This window comes from Salminus brasiliensis, chromosome 2 (genome assembly GCF_030463535.1).
Source record: "Salminus brasiliensis chromosome 2, fSalBra1.hap2, whole genome shotgun sequence".
NCBI lineage: Eukaryota > Metazoa > Chordata > Actinopteri > Characiformes > Bryconidae > Salminus > Salminus brasiliensis.
In genome coordinates this window covers 46,676,281-46,692,258 of record NC_132879.1, presented here as the reverse complement: position 1 = coordinate 46,692,258, position 15,978 = coordinate 46,676,281, and the positions used below count along the sequence as shown (strand labels likewise).

General features: G+C 39.4%; 1 long non-coding RNA gene across 1 annotated transcript; it reads right to left on the bottom strand.

Annotated features, from left to right (window-relative positions):
• Nucleotides 1-2,846: 2,846 nt before the first annotated feature.
• Nucleotides 2,847-6,304, bottom strand: LOC140550109 (uncharacterized). Its single transcript, XR_011979053.1, has 3 exons — nucleotides 6,252-6,304; nucleotides 5,754-5,807; nucleotides 2,847-3,102 (listed from the first exon to the last, which is right to left on the bottom strand). It is a non-coding gene; the product is annotated as an uncharacterized lncRNA (long non-coding RNA).
• Between the last annotated feature and the right edge of the window lie 9,674 nt (nucleotides 6,305-15,978).

Genomic DNA, 15,978 nt, shown 5'->3' with positions numbered 1-15,978 from the left:
CATTATTAACAATGTCAGCAAATTGACATCAGTCAGTAAACATATATTTGTCATATATGAAATTGGTTAATTAAGGTATATTTTTTACCAAGACTCACTGCTGAGAGTTATCAGGCCTGTTTTTTTTCCTTTTATTTACTTTCTATTATATTTTACAGATAGTGGCCATAGAAATATTGAAATAGTTATTTTATTTTTCTTCTAAAATAACATTTGCCTATTATTATTATTATTAGTATTATTTCATTATTAGTCTTATTATTAATTATTTCATAAATCACATTTAATTGCTAATTCTATTAATAATATTGATATTGATGGTGGTAGAATATGATGACAATATGAATACTCTAAAAATACAACAATAATAATAAAAATGATAATAATAATATGACTTTAGTCACAACTCTCATATTTTGGCATGATATTACAAGGTTTGTGAGTTAAACGTGTACATTCTTATGTCATGAAGTCATGTAGTGTGAACCAGGCATAATCAGTACACAGTTGGACTTCTTTTATACATACACAGACAGTAATATAAATACCTGTTTAATAACAGAAGATTATATGTAGTTATTTCATGCTGTGAAAGCAAGACTGAACACATCTGGAAACATTGCAGTTCAGACTATGTGGTGAATATAATATAATGCATATATGAATATAATGGCAGATCATATGTAGTTATTTCACTCCACTAAAGTCAGCTGATTGGCAGTTTTGGAACCAAAAGTGATTCTTCTATGGCTTTGCTTAAGGTACCATTTGAAGCTCCCTTTATGTGTGCTAGAAGGCCTTTAAAAGTATTTCCAACAGGAAAATGTCTTCTTTTTTTCTGTCTGAGGAGAAATAAAACAGATCTCAGTATTGTTTTAATGAAAGATCACTGGTTTCTGAACTCTTTCTCCCTACCCCCTCTTAGGAGAAAAGAGGAGATCAAAATCAAAAGCATTCCACTGTAGGGGGGTTCTAGACACCAATAAGAAAAGCATGAGACCTAATTCTGCTCTGAGAGACTGCTGAAAGATTTGTGAGAAGTCGAAAAGAGCTTTATTGTGCTTTATAAAAAACAACATGTCCTATATGTTTATAGTAATATTGTTTAACTGAGACTGAGGTGAGATCAGTCCGACCAGAAAGAGATGAAGCCACCTGTGAGACATTATTTTGATCAAAATGAGAAAACCCAAGCGCTGTTGCTCAGAAACTGAATTGCAGAAAAGGGAGAAAATGGTCTCACTCAAAAACAAAATGACATTCATGACCAAAAATATTGGTACCTCAGCAGTACCTGTTGCACCACAAAATGCAACAGCCCCAAAAATATGTTGCAGTTACAAATTATTTAGTATTCACATGGTTATTTCTTTTGTTTGCATTATTATAAATAATTGAATTCCAATCATATGGTGCTTATCTGTGGCATGTAACAGCTCATGTTCAAGTTCCAGTTCAAATGGAGGCAAGTTGATTCTTTATGCCTGTGAACCACACTGATCATGCAGCAAAGACAGAAGAGCAAAGAATTGTCTGAGGATTCAGAACCAAAATTGTGGCAAAGTATATGGCTATAAGTCCATCTCCAGAGATCTTCATGTTCCTGTGTCCACTGTGTGCAACATCATTAAGACATTTACAGCACACTGCACTGTACCTAATCTCACTGGAAGTGGGCGGAAGAGAAAAATTCATGGAATGATGCAATGAAAGATTGTTTGAATAGTGGCTAATGAACCTCAATCAACTTCCGAACAATTTCAAGCTGAGCTGCAGACACAAGGCACAGCAGTGTCAGCTCATTCTATCCATCGCCATTCTTTCATTAAATGAGCTGCTATGGCAGGAGACCCAGGAGGATCCGACTGTTGACACAGAGATATAAAACAGCCAGAACGTACCTGTGGAACACACAATCCCTCTGGGAGAACATCCTCTGGACAGATGAGAAAAAAGGTTTAAATACAGATTTCTGCCAAAGCCCATCATTGTACCATTGAAAGAAAAGTGAAATGAGGCCTTCAAAGAAAATAACAGTCAAACACAGTCAAACATAATGGAGGGTGTGAGATGCTTTGAGGTTGTTTGGCTGCTTCTGGCACTGGATGCATTGACGGTGTGCACAGCATTATGAAGTCTGAAGACTAACAAATTATTCTGGAGTGCAATGTAGGGCCCAGTGTCAGAAAGCTGGGTCTTAATCAGAGGTCATGGATCTTCCAGATGGGCACTGACCCAAAGCATAGCTGAAAAAGCACCCATAAATGGTTTAAGCCAGTGCTGGAGAGTGGTCAGAAATCAGTCCTCAATCATTAGAATTAGTCCAGATCTAAAAACCATACAGAACAACTGTGGATCAATCTCAAAACAGCCGTTCAGAGAAGAAATCTGAGACACCTTTAGAGAGGTGTAAGATAGTTATTCATGGTTACAGGAAGTGATTCATTTCAGTTATTGCTTCCAGAAAATGTTCTACGAAATATTAAATTGAGGGTAGGTTGTACGTAGGTTGTAAATTGAGGGGAACGATACAGGTTCGATAACCGTCTCCTTTTCAATTTTACGGTATCACAGTATACAGTAAATTTACATTATTATTATTATTATTATCAGATATAATGGGAAGTGAGGGAGTGAATGGGGAGGGAATAAGGGAGTGAAACAGAAGGTTTTCAATTGAACAAATGCTTCACTATAGATAAATATTTTTCCTGTATTTTATGATGGAAAAGTATACACTTTGATAATAAAATAAATATAAAAACACATAAATAAGAAAGATTTGAAAACTATTTTCTTTTAAAATAATGATTATTTTTATTACAGATTAATCTGCTCATTGTTTTCTTCATTAATCGAATGACAATAATTTGTTCTATTAATTTCTGGATTATTATCAGTCTTGACAGTTCTTCACAGTTTTTAATGTTGTTCCAGGCCAAACAAAATAAATAAACATGTGAATCACAGGCAGTAGGGTTGCCAAACACGCTACATTGAAAATGTACCACAGTCACTACAAAACAAATTTTTGCAGGCAGCAGTAAATAAAAAGAAAGGGCTTCTGAGTTCATTCCCATCCTGATTTGAGTAGCTGGAAACCTAAAAACAGAAAGGTACAACAGACTTAGCATAGAGAGAGAGAGCGAGAAGGAGTGTGTGTGTGTGTGGGTTGAAGTGGGGGTGGGTGTGGGAGAATGAGTAAGACAGACAGACAGAACAGCGTCTCATTATTATTTATTATTATTATTATTATTATTATTATTATTGTTATATAAGGAACAGACACTTAAAAGGACTATTCTGAACAGGGCTGTTTAAACAGGGTGAGAATGAGTGCTGTGCTGCTTGATCTTTGTGGTATTTTGACCAAAGTGTGTTACAGACATTTCATTCAAGATCCCAGGAACTATGAAAACTTGTGGAAAATAGGTATAATATGTCGAGACTGCACAATTAAAGGACTGTAATTTGGCCCAGGCACCTCTGGCAAGCTTTCAGAATTGAACAACGAGCCATTGTTGTGTTGAGCACATGCCAAGTGCCATCTGCACAATCTGAGTGAAGTGTAGTGTTGTGTATTGATACTGACTTTTCTATTTAGTGGCGTCTAAGCACACACACACACACACACACACAAATAAAAATACAAAATCAAAATCACTAAGCATCAGTGTGCTGTAAGACATTACAGCAACGAATAGAATAAACTGTCAGCGTTTATTAATACAGAATAATATTCTATATTCTTTATAAATATGCTGTCAGACATTAATTCATTAATCTGACAGCCTTGTAACTGACCTCTATGTAGCTTTAGCACTGATCTTCCTCAGTGGACTCTTTGGTATGAAAGACATCCTGTGAATTTCTCTAGCTGGTAGCCTGATGCATATAGATTGGACATTAAGATGTGGCCCGCTTGTTTTTTTGATGAGGAGCAGGTAACTCAATCACTTTGTCTGAAGTGTAGCTCCAATGCCTTTCTGTCTTTCTGTTCTCAAATTAGAGACCCCAGTCACAGACTTACACAACCACTAATGTTGTTTATTACAGTATCTGAGGAGGGAGGGGGGTATAACCCACAATAACAGGATTATTAGATATGTGGGTAGGAGAGACAGATGAGATGAGGAGTAGGGGAGATGAACTTATTGCCCTTCAGCCTTTCCTCTTTTCTCTCCCTGTATCTCAGATGTTCTTCTGTAAATGACACTTTTTTGACTCTGTCTTGGAGCAGCTTTCGCAAGGCAGCATTGCCTCTACCAGCACTGCTCATTATTATTTATTATTCTCTGTCTGTACTGTGTTGTGTTGTCTGGCTGCTATGTTGTCTATGTTGCACCATGGTCCTGGAGGAACGTTGTTTCGTTTCACTGTGTACTCTGTATATAGTTGAAATGACAATAAAAACCCACTTGACTTGACTTGACTTATATATAGTGTATTTATGCAGAAACCTTCAAAACTGCAACTTTCTAGGAGAATGAACAATTAACTCTTAATGGAAGTCAATGGAAGTCAGGTTTTTTCATGACCACAGCTATATTTCCATCAGCTCTGTACAAGCAAAAAAACACTTTTTATGCAACAGTCTGATTGGCTGAGAAGCATTCTACCCATGCTGATATTTGTAACGCAAGGACAACAATTGAAAAGGATCAACTGAAGCAAAGTCCTTGCAGGAAAGTCTGTTCACTCGGCAACGCTGCTGTGCAGTAATTTCTAGTCACACAAGACACCCATTCCAGGCTCCCATCTCTATGAATGGGGGAGACCAAAATGCTGTAAACTGAACCACTGATTACCTATTTTAAATCACTGATCAAATCTGACAAAAATCTCATGAATAGTTTGTATCGTTCTCCACACTGAGGGGGGGGGTTTGCCCACTAGAACGTCAACACTCCCCCACTCAGGGCATAACCAGCAAGCTGATTGTTTGACAGTTCTGTGGCTCAATCTGTACCACAAAAAAGGTAAGGCTTATAGTATCAGCATTTATCTTGGACTGTTTATAGGGCTCAACTGGAACCTGAACAAAACTCCACTTAGTTGGTCCTGGTGTTTTGGAATTGTCATCAATGCACAGTAATAACTCCTTTGTTGTGGAACTACTTTTTGGCGGAAGGAATTGACAGTACTTAAGCATATTCAGTACGGTATCCAGGGCTTCTTCGATTTATTTAATTTCATTATTTTGTAAAAATTGTTGTATAAAAATCTATATATCACAACATATAAAAATATGTTGTGATAATCTACGGTCACCAAATCACAATGTTATTCGCAGGAACACACTCCCTCTCGTGTTCTATTGCTTAAAGACCTCACATTTGGATCAATACTTTAGAGAAATATGTCCACAAGTTTACAAAGAAATCTTTCATGTTGAGCAGCTTCTCTTGTTTCCAGTTTTAATGTCGGCCTGGAACTGAGAGCCACCATGGAAAAAGAATGCATTAGCTGACAGCACAGTTCAGGAAATGTATATTAATCAGCTGCAGCACCTTCACTGTTGTTCACTGTCTCATTTAGATTGATATATTATTATGCTATTATTATGTTTTAATTTGATTCCATTTCATTTTCTAATAATAATTTAATATTATAGTTATGTTTTTATTTCTTCTTCAGTGCACTGAGACCAGCTGCCTGATGTCAGTTTTATTGCCACAGCTTAGCAAAAACGGAAAAGGGAAAGTTTTTAGAAGGGTTACAGAAGGGTGACTGTAGTGCTGAATGAAGCTTACCAGCAGACAGCACAGACAAGATGATACAACTTCGTTTGCATGGAAACAGCACGTCTTGAGGAAACAAAACAATGAGGAAATAGAGGGATTACATACAGCTAGTAAGACTGTATAAAGTACTCTATATGTTCAAAGGTATGTGAACATAGGGCTGAGCGATATGGTAAAAATACTATATCACAATATTTAACAACTTTTTTCGCGATACACAATATTTATCACAATACATGTAATCACAGAATAAAAACATTCTTAAAAACTATTCAAGAACTGAAAACATCTGCTGCTCTTCATTGAATTAAACCAGTCTAATTACACTGTCTGTAATGAAATATGCAGCTGATTAATATATTTAGAAAAGCATATTGTTATAAAGATTACAAATCTATCATGAAAAATTGTCATATTGCCCAGCTCTATGTTGACAACCCTTCTAGTGAATCCATTCAGGTAGTAGCAGATCAACATGAACCTATTGATACCATCTAACATTCCAACCTCATTAATGCACTTGTTGCTGATTGCAATTAAATCCTCACAGCAATGCTCCAAAATCAAGTAGAAAGTCTTCCCTGGACAGTAGAAACAACAAAGCAGCATAAGCACATTTTTTAATATCCTTGATTTCAGAAGAAACAATGAATGAGCAGTGTCCCGATACTTTTGTCCATATAAGGTTGAGATTGTTTAAATATAGAGTTCCTAGGTTTAGGACACCTCATAAAGTAAAGTATACCCACCTCACTGGAAGGGCATGGTCATGACTCGGGAACAGAACTGTTGAAGTATCATTGTGCAGCACAGCAGTATTACCCGCAACCCTATATTCTTTTTTACCTGACCAAGCACTTTAATCAGCCATGGAGTTGAATAGTTTGCAAATAAACTGTTAGAAACATGATGGCCACTTCCACAGACAACTAGATTACAGACATCAGATACTGCTGAAATCGCTTTAGCACTGTAGTACTCACTGACGTATGTTGGTGATTGGGTTACAAACAGGCTGCAGGTGGCTGCAAAGTGAACTCTGCCTTTAGCTGTGTTTTTACTAACAGAAGTCTAGACATATTACTCTCATTTTACTGTATTATGTATATGTAATTATGCTATTACATAATTAGCTTTGGTCTCATTATTAGCCTCAGGCATTGCGGTCCCGAATGAAAACTTGTTAAGTTCAACAAAATCTTTTCATTTTAGGAAAATCTCTGGTGAAAGTTCTACCAGGAGACCTCAAATTACACACTTTTGTTGCTGCTTTCAGAAGTGACACCACCAGTTTGGTTCCGACAACTGCTCAGGGTGTAGGCTCAGTCCCCTGCCTATAAGTTCAGCAGTCCCGATGTTGCAAGACCTGGGCTGACAACGTGGCCAATGCCAAATACAATCAAATTACAATTTAACTTGCTAACATTGTTCCAATCTCATTAATTGTCAAGATTAAATTTACTACAGACCCAACTGAAGCACCACACACTATAAATACTGCACTGCATGGACAGCGGCGAAAGAGCTTGAAACAATTGGTTAGTCTGTGGTTTGTATAGCAGGTGTGCTAGCTAGCTAGTGTAACAGCTTATCCAGCTGACATTTTCATACATTTATAGGGAACATGATCTGTAATGAATTAGAATTAGAACTAGAGCTAGAGTAGCTATTATGCTAGCTAACATACTACTAGCAAATGACAAGCAGTTTAGTCTCTTTCTCTCACCACTTTCACGCATATGGCACTTCATGCTGCTCATCAGATTGAGAGTTTTTCTAATATAAAAAGCACAGTAGTTTAAAGCTGTGTCAAACACAATGCTGCTGTATTCTGCAGGAGAACAGCATCACTGTTGTTTACTTTTCCTGATTACTGCCTCCAGGCCACATTTCAAGATTTCCTGTGGTCATAGTAAAATTGTTTGGCACTTTTTGGGACCTTTTTACTTGTTGGTGTTTTTGTCATTGATTGCAGATAAATGACTGAGCCAACAGAAAAAGAGAACAAAGTAAGAGCTTTCTGCAGTGACTACAGTTGCCAAGACAGCTGCAAATTCAGTACAACACTGATAATGCCAAATACACCGCAAAATGTGTGCACACATTTTAGCAACAGAAGCATAATTTTTTCCCAATCATTCACAGTTTTGATCATTTAATCGTCTAAATCATTTAATAATTGACAGACTGACAAAATATTGTTTGTGTGTGTGTTTGTGTGTGCAAGCCAAGAACAGTAAACAGTCTTCCTCAAAGGTGTAGGTTTGATTTTGACATTGGTGGGGACATAAAAAGCAGTCCTCCATGGGAGCTGAGGCTTTTTGCATTTACATGGACCTCTAACATTGCTGTACTTCATGATAGAATATCTAAACAAACACATATTCATAACTGAAAACCAAACACAATTTAGGTATCTACTTTTAATGATTGTTATACTGAATTCAGTCGTCATTGGACTTTTTGTGACCCTGCCTCTCTACCTGCCTCTCCTCTGCCTGAGCTACTACATTGACGGCTCATGCCAAATAACACACTGATGCATCCATATGAACAGTAAGCTAAACTATTAATGGCTTTGTTGAATTATTATTATCACTATTACTGTGGTACTGTATCACCAAGTTAGGTTAACTGCCAAACAAACACAGACACACTACCTTTTAGGGTTGCCACCAGTTCTGCAGCTATAATAGCTTACAGAATCGTTCCGCAATTAAAAAAACTAACAAACAAAAAATACTGTCTCTTACTGAATCAGTATGAGACACAGTTGTGTGTTTTTTCCCCACACAATTCTTGGATGTTGTCTCTCACTCAGCTTAAGTGCACTTCTACGGCAGAGCATGGGCGGTTCTTACAACCACAGCTTCCCACACGTTAGCAAGAAATGGCAAAGCCAGTCCTGTTAGTGTTGTGGGTCAGGGAGGCGGGACTCATAGTAGGAAAAGACACTTGTTAACCGTAAGTGTACCAAATACACTGATTAACACACTGAGGAATCATTGTTCTTTTATTTTTGAACAAAATTATTGCTGTCCTGTTCTCGTTGTTTTTCAGAGCACAAACAGCTTATGAATTCCTAAAAGAATTCAGAAATAGCCCCTGGAATTGAAAAGAAATGTGGGAGGTATTAACATTAGGAATTGCTAAAGACAAGGACTTCTAAATTGTCATGTGGGATTTTATGCCGCCTTTCAACAATTTTGGCAATAAATACAATAGTATCGCAAGACATGTGAGAGGAGAAAGCTGATCCATGTTCTCATCCATGTTCTTTTCTTTTTTCAGTGTGTTTTCACTGCAAATCAGAGCTCAACTTGTATCACTCGTTTTTAACGGACATCCAGTTTGGAAGGAAGAAGCTTATTATCGGTTCTCTTGTGTGTAGTTTTTGGAGAGCTGACAGCCTCACCAAGGGTTCCTCCTGGTGAAAGATCTTGTAATTCATGACCCTGTGTCACTGATCAGTTGTGTAGTGTGCCAACCACAACCACTAAAAGATCCCCCTACAAGACAAGAAGTTCTGTAGTGGGAAGAGTACAACGATCTGATGACTCTGGAACTCAGAGCTTAGTCCGCCAGATCACAGAAATACAGAGAGGATTGGGCAAATTGCTACTAATGGCTGTGATTTAAAAGAGAGAGAGAGGGAGAGAGAGAGAGAGAGAGAGAGAGAGAGAGTACAAGGCCAACTGTAGTCTGACACCTGGGTTTCTCCACAGTATTTGGAGTTCCTCAGTTCCTCAACACAACCAGCTAAAGGATCTCCACACATTCCTTATTCCCATTTGAGGAAGTTGGCAACTCTAATGAATGGTTGTAATCGAAACGCAGTATTTATTTACAGCATGTTTGCAGTGTTTACTCATCTTTTCTTTTCTAGGATTGAAATGATTAGGTGAGCACTTATCTCTGGATTCTAAGTTCAATCACGGACCTCATTCTAACAAACACAGTCCTGGGTTTATTGTCAAAACTGTTGAAAAACAGCATAAAATCCCACATAACGACTTAAAACTCCTTTTGTTAAACAATTGCTAAAATGAATACCTCTGACATTCCTTTTCAATTAGTGGGGAATTAATTGCTAAACAAAAAGTTGGTTTGTTGACAAAAGTTCTGAGCTATCATTTGCCTTCAGGCTCCCAAGTAAAACGCACTTGCCTTTAAAAAAGCAGCCAGCAAATTTCAGCTTGCTGACGCCGTGTCTCATCTCCTGAAATCGGGGGAGATTAGAGCAGGACAGAAAAACACATTTTTCATTAAGCACCTGTGTGCTACTTGTATAACACAGGAAACCTGATCCCATTAAGGCCATTTAAAACATCAGGGAATGACTGCATTATAGATATGAGATACTCACACACACATACACACACTTTGCGAGACCTCCTTCTACTTGTTTTTGTTCACAAATCCCTCATTATCTCTCAATGGTGCCTAAATGTGCTGCACTGAAAGCAGCTGTGACCCAAGTAGGGGTCTGCACCAATTAAGCATGCGCCCGCTACGAACCTTAGTTTGGTTACAGACCACCTTTATGCAACAGCCAATGAAGCTGGTTTGAGTTACAGAGTAATGTTTAAGCGATGTCTGTGAAATCCCTAGGTTATGTTATTGAAGAAGTAAGGTCCTCCACCCACTCGTTCGTGCTGAGTGTTTTATTACTGATTTATTACGTACAGTGCTGATGGTGGTCCTTGATTACCCAGTGTTACTTAACAGCACATAGGCGAGGGGAGGGGAGAGGAGGGATGGCAGTGGAACATTATAGAGGAGTGATGCGGCTGTGCCACTTGGTCGTAAAGGCCTACTGATCTAGCCTTTCCAGACATTATGAACAACAAACACGATAAACAAGACATTAACAACAGACAAGAGCAAGCCTATCTCCCCAGCTCACACGCCCACACTGCACATTGGACCCATCATAAAGGTCACTCTAATTTTGTCAAATGGCATCAGCTCAGTGCCAGTGTTCTCTCAGAAGCCTCTTCCCACAGGTCAGGTGGGTGGGTGGGGTGGTCATTTTCCTTATTTACTCCTACAGTATATAGGCTGCAGGCACCAGTGAGCAAAGCTTCTCTCTCTAGCAGAGGCGCGAGTTTGACTTTAGCCATCCCAGCAGCATGTTTCTCAGTGCTCTCTTCTGAACTGATCTCAGAACTATTCAGATTTGTAATGAGTGTGAACTTTATGAGCAGCCCTATAGCGTTCACTGCTGCTCCTCGTTCACACATCTGTTACTCATTATCTCCAGCGTTTGGAGAGAAGATTCCCATGGTGCACTACAGTTAAATTCCCGGGATGCCGCAAAACGACCTGCTCCATTCTGCACCTCATATAAGCACCAGATGAGGACGATGAGCCTGTTGTGTCCATAATGATTGAGTGTGGCACAAGCCTTGAAGGTTAACCAAGTATAAGCATGTGCAGGTTTTTCATTCAGTTGTTCATTCATTTTATTTCCCAGGGTGGCTCCTGGACCTGTTGATGATCTGACATAGGATTCCCACAGGTCAGATAACAGGTCTTCATATATTTCATATGCATATGTTGTGTACACACTGCTTGAGTTTCAGAGTCAAACTACAGAACCTGTTGTCTTGTAGGGGGGGGGATCTTTTAGTGGTTGTGGTTGGCACACTACACGACTGATCAGTGACATGGGGTCACAAATTACAAGGGTGGAGGAACCTGCGGTGAGGCTGTCAGCTCTCCAGAAACTACACACAAGAGAACCGATGCGATGCCATGCACATGATATGTTTTTTTCCTTCCAAAATGATACAAGTTGTCTGGGCTCTGATTTGCAGTAAAAACATACTGAAGAAAAGGGAAAAAATGTGGATAAGAAAATGCATGAACTCCACCCTCGGCTTTCTGCTCTCACATGTCTACTCGCTACTCGCTGCACTTATTTATACTCACTTCTAACTTCTACTTTTCACACTACTGGAAGTGGAGTCGCCAACAGGTCCAGATATTAAACCCCCTAGATATTTGTTGTGGGCTTGCGAGGCTTCTGCGAGCACTCTGGGAGTTCTCAGCTCACATCTTTCAGCAATTCACACATAGCGACCGAGCCAGAGCAGAGTGCATGGCAATTCGCCTCCAACCTGACAATTTGTCAGCGATCTCCAAAAACAGTCCGAGACTCAGGAAAAATCAGGGCTTAGATTCTATGAGCGGTTATATGTGTATTTCAATGTAAATTCAGCTATAACTAATCTATAAGTTTACATTTGACTATCTAACAAGGTTCCTCAGCCAAGCTTATTTCACTGAGTATGTGTAGCCCACTATACTCTCTCCATCTTCCCCCAGCCATCATGTAGATACACCCACGCACTTGATCTTAAAAATGTAGCCTAATCTTAACAGAGTAGGTTTGGCAGGTTAATACACAAAATATTAAGGTGTTGCACTAAAAAGGAAGTGATGAAGCGTTGCTATGCCAACATACATCACTGCAACTTCTCCTTGAAGCCTTTCGCCCATGCACTTGCATCAGTGCATCAGTTTTTTTAGACAGTTTCAATTTTTCTAGACGAGCATAGCGTCGTAGCTCCGCCCGTTCCGTGTCACATTGCATTGTGGGATAATACTGTCCATCGCAACCTCACTTAAAAAAGTGTCAGTATGCATTGTGGATATACATTGTGCGTATACTCAACTTTTACACATACAGTGGGGAGAACAAGTATTTGATACACTGCTGATTTTTCAGGTTTTCCCACTTGCAAAGCATGTAGAAGACTGTAATTTTTATCATAGGTACTCTTCAACTGTGAGTGATGGAATCTAAAACAAAAATCCAGAAAAATACATTGTATGATTTTTAAATAATTAATTTCCATTTTATTGTGGGAAATAAGTATTTGATCATCTATCAACCAGTAAGAATTTTGGCTCTCACAGACATGTTACTTCTTCTTTAAGAAGCCCTCCTGTTCTCCTCTCATTACCTGTATTAACTGCACCTGTTTGAACTCGTTACCTGTATAAAAGACACCTCTCCACACACTCAATCAGTCAGACTCCAGCATCTCCACAATGCCCAAGACCAGAGAGCTTTGTAAGGACATCAGGGATAAAATTGTAGACCTGCACAAGGCTGGGATGGGCTACAGGACAATAGGCAAGCAGCTTGGTGAGAAGGCAACAACTGTTGGTGCAATTATTAGAAAATGGAAGAAATGCAAAATAACGGATAATCTCCCTCGGTCTGGGGCGCCATGCAAGATCTCACCTCGTGGAGCATCAATGATCTTGAGGAAGGTGAGGAATGAGCCCAGAATTACACGGCAGGACCTGGTCAATGACCTGAATAGAGCTGGGACCACAGTCTCAAAGAAAACAATCAGTAACACTCTACGCCGTCAAGGATTAAAATCCTGCAGTGCACGCAAGGTGCCCTTCCTCAAGCCAACGCATGTCAAAGCCCGTCTGAAGTTTGCAAATGACCATCTGAATGATCCAGAGGAGGAATGGGAGAAGGTCATGTGGTCTGATGAGACAAAAATAGAACTTTTTGGTTTAAACTCCACTCGTCATGTTTGGAGGAAGAAGAATGATGAGTACAACCCCAAGAACACCATCCCAACCGTGAAGCATGGCGGTGGAAACATCATTCTTTGGGGATGCTTTTCTGCAAAGGGGACAGGACGACTGCACCGTATTGTGGGAAGGATGGATGGGGCCATGTATCGTGAGATTTTGGCCAACAACCTCCTTCCCTCAGTAAGAGCACTGAAGATGGGTCGTGGCTGGGTCTTCCAGCATGATATCGACCCAAAACACACAGCCAGGGCAACTAAAGAGTGGCTCCGTAGGAAACATCTTAAGGTCCTGGAGTGGCCTAGCCAGTCTCCAGACCTGAATCCAATAGAAAATCTTTGGAGGGAGCTTAAAGTCCGTGTGGCCCAGCGACAGCCACGAAACCTGAAGGCTCTGGAGGAGATCTGTATGGAGGAGTGGGCCAAAATCCCTGCTGCAGTGTGTGCAAACCTTGTCAAGAACTACAGGAAACGTCTCATCTCTGTAATTGCAAACAAAGGTTTCTGTACCAAATATTAAGTTTCTTTTTCTGGTGTATCAAATACTTATTTCCCACAATAAAATGGAAATTAATTATTTAAAAATCATACAATGTATTTTTCTGGATTTTTGTTTTAGATTCCATCACTCACAGTTGAAGAGTACCTATGATAAAAATTACAGTCTTCTACATGCTTTGCAAGTGGGAAAACCTGAAAAATCAGCAGTGTATCAAATACTTGTTCTCCCCACTGTACTATACACTCAAACACGAGTTAGTATTAGTAATTAGTACTGTATTGGGATGTTTCCTAAAATTGGTTCATGTAATGTCTCCTCCTCCTGCCTTCAGAAAGAACTGCAGTGCTCCAGTGTGCATGCTCAAGGTTCCTCCCACCCCTGAATGCATTTACTAGCCTCAGATGAGACTCATGCCTGGATGAACTGGAATTTTGTATCTGTGACTCTATTGCTCTTTGCAAAGTCTCTGTGATTGCTACTCTTAGGCCCCGTCCACAAAACAAACTGTAGAGTTAATGAAAAAAAAAAACAAGCAAATGAATAAATGAATAAAATGTGAATAAATAAATAAATAGAATGAATAAAATCACAGAGATGAAACCACTTGCACGAGCATGCTAGCTTTTATAATGAGACATAACAACACAAAGAAGGTTTAATCCCAAATTGCACACCACTCTCTATGTAGTGTACTAAGCAAAGCATGAAATTATGGATTCTAATAAAAATTTATTCGAAATATTTGTGATAAAATGTTTTTTTACATATATTTATATGTGGAAATCTGAAATTAGTGTGTAGACCTTGTAGTTTTATGACTTCTGTAGTTCGCTATATTGGGAGTGAGGAGGTATTTGAGATTCAGACAGAAACATCCATCAGTTGTGACGTTTTTTCAGTTTTATAAAGCTCCCTTTTTAAAAAACTCTCCATCTTTTGAAAAGCTCAATTGTCAGTGATCAATAGTTTGGACCGTTGTGTGGACGGGAGGCCAAAACACAATGTTTTTTAAAAATATCTGCAATACAAGTGGACGTGGAGTTCTGTCCACATGGAGTCCTGAGACTTCTCTGTATTATCGGTGCCCCTGGGTTTCGACCCTGTGCTCTTGCTTTCTGTTTTGTTGACGTGCCCTCTCTGCTCCTTCCTGCCTGTGTTCTGGCCCCTGCCTGCCTTTAGAACAGGAGCTGTGTCCGAAACTGTGCCCTATTCAGACTGTGTATAAATCTCACTGTCAGTCTTCAGAGAAGCTGCGCGTGAACCTTCAAACCAAACAACACAATGAATTATGGGTGTTCCAGATCGACTGTGGTATATGATGTTCGTACACTACTTATTGCGCTGCTTTGTGGGAATGTTATAGTGCACTGAAAATTCTGCACTATGTATTTGGACACTACTACAAAATGGCACAACCCCAAAGTACTTTTGGACACAGCTTGGGAGTTTTGGAACCCTAATAAAAGCCACTCTGTCCATTAGGCTTGCCTCAACCCCTTCTTTACAATTTTTGCCCAGACTTGTTTAACTTTATGTGTTTTATGTATGGTCATTTGCTTAAGGTTTTTTTCAGGCATGATGTTAAATTGTACTTGTATAGCTTTGATGATACATGTCTTACACACTAATAGAAAATATAACGAGCTTTTATATAAGCAGCTTTTACCATTTTTTTACAATGATCTATGTTTACCTTTAGTTTTCACACGTTTGTAAATGCAATATTAGTGAGACACAACAGGCACCACTATCACCGAATCACCAACACGTGACATGGATGACCACTTGATTTGACTTGAGGAGCAGTCCAGCTATAAAGCTGGTGAAAGCCAAGGTACCAGCATGGAGGACTGCATGTACCGTGGTGCTGAAAGTACTGATGCATGTGCTGATTGTTGTTTCCATGGCTCGACTCTGCGTATTTGCGCAATCACGAGGATTTGGAGACGTTTTGGGGGGCGTCAAAACTTAAGAGTTGGGGGGTCTTTTGGTAGTGATCTTAGCGAAGAAGAATGACATGTGGTGTTTGGGGATTCCAGCACGCACGGCTGACGACTGTTTGTCATGGCAGTTAGGAGAGGGAGGAGGAAGGACGAGGGCGGCACTTTGAGGCTTCCTTTTTAAGCACGAGCTGCTGGGCTGGGTTTACTAGCGCATGTATACACAGTAC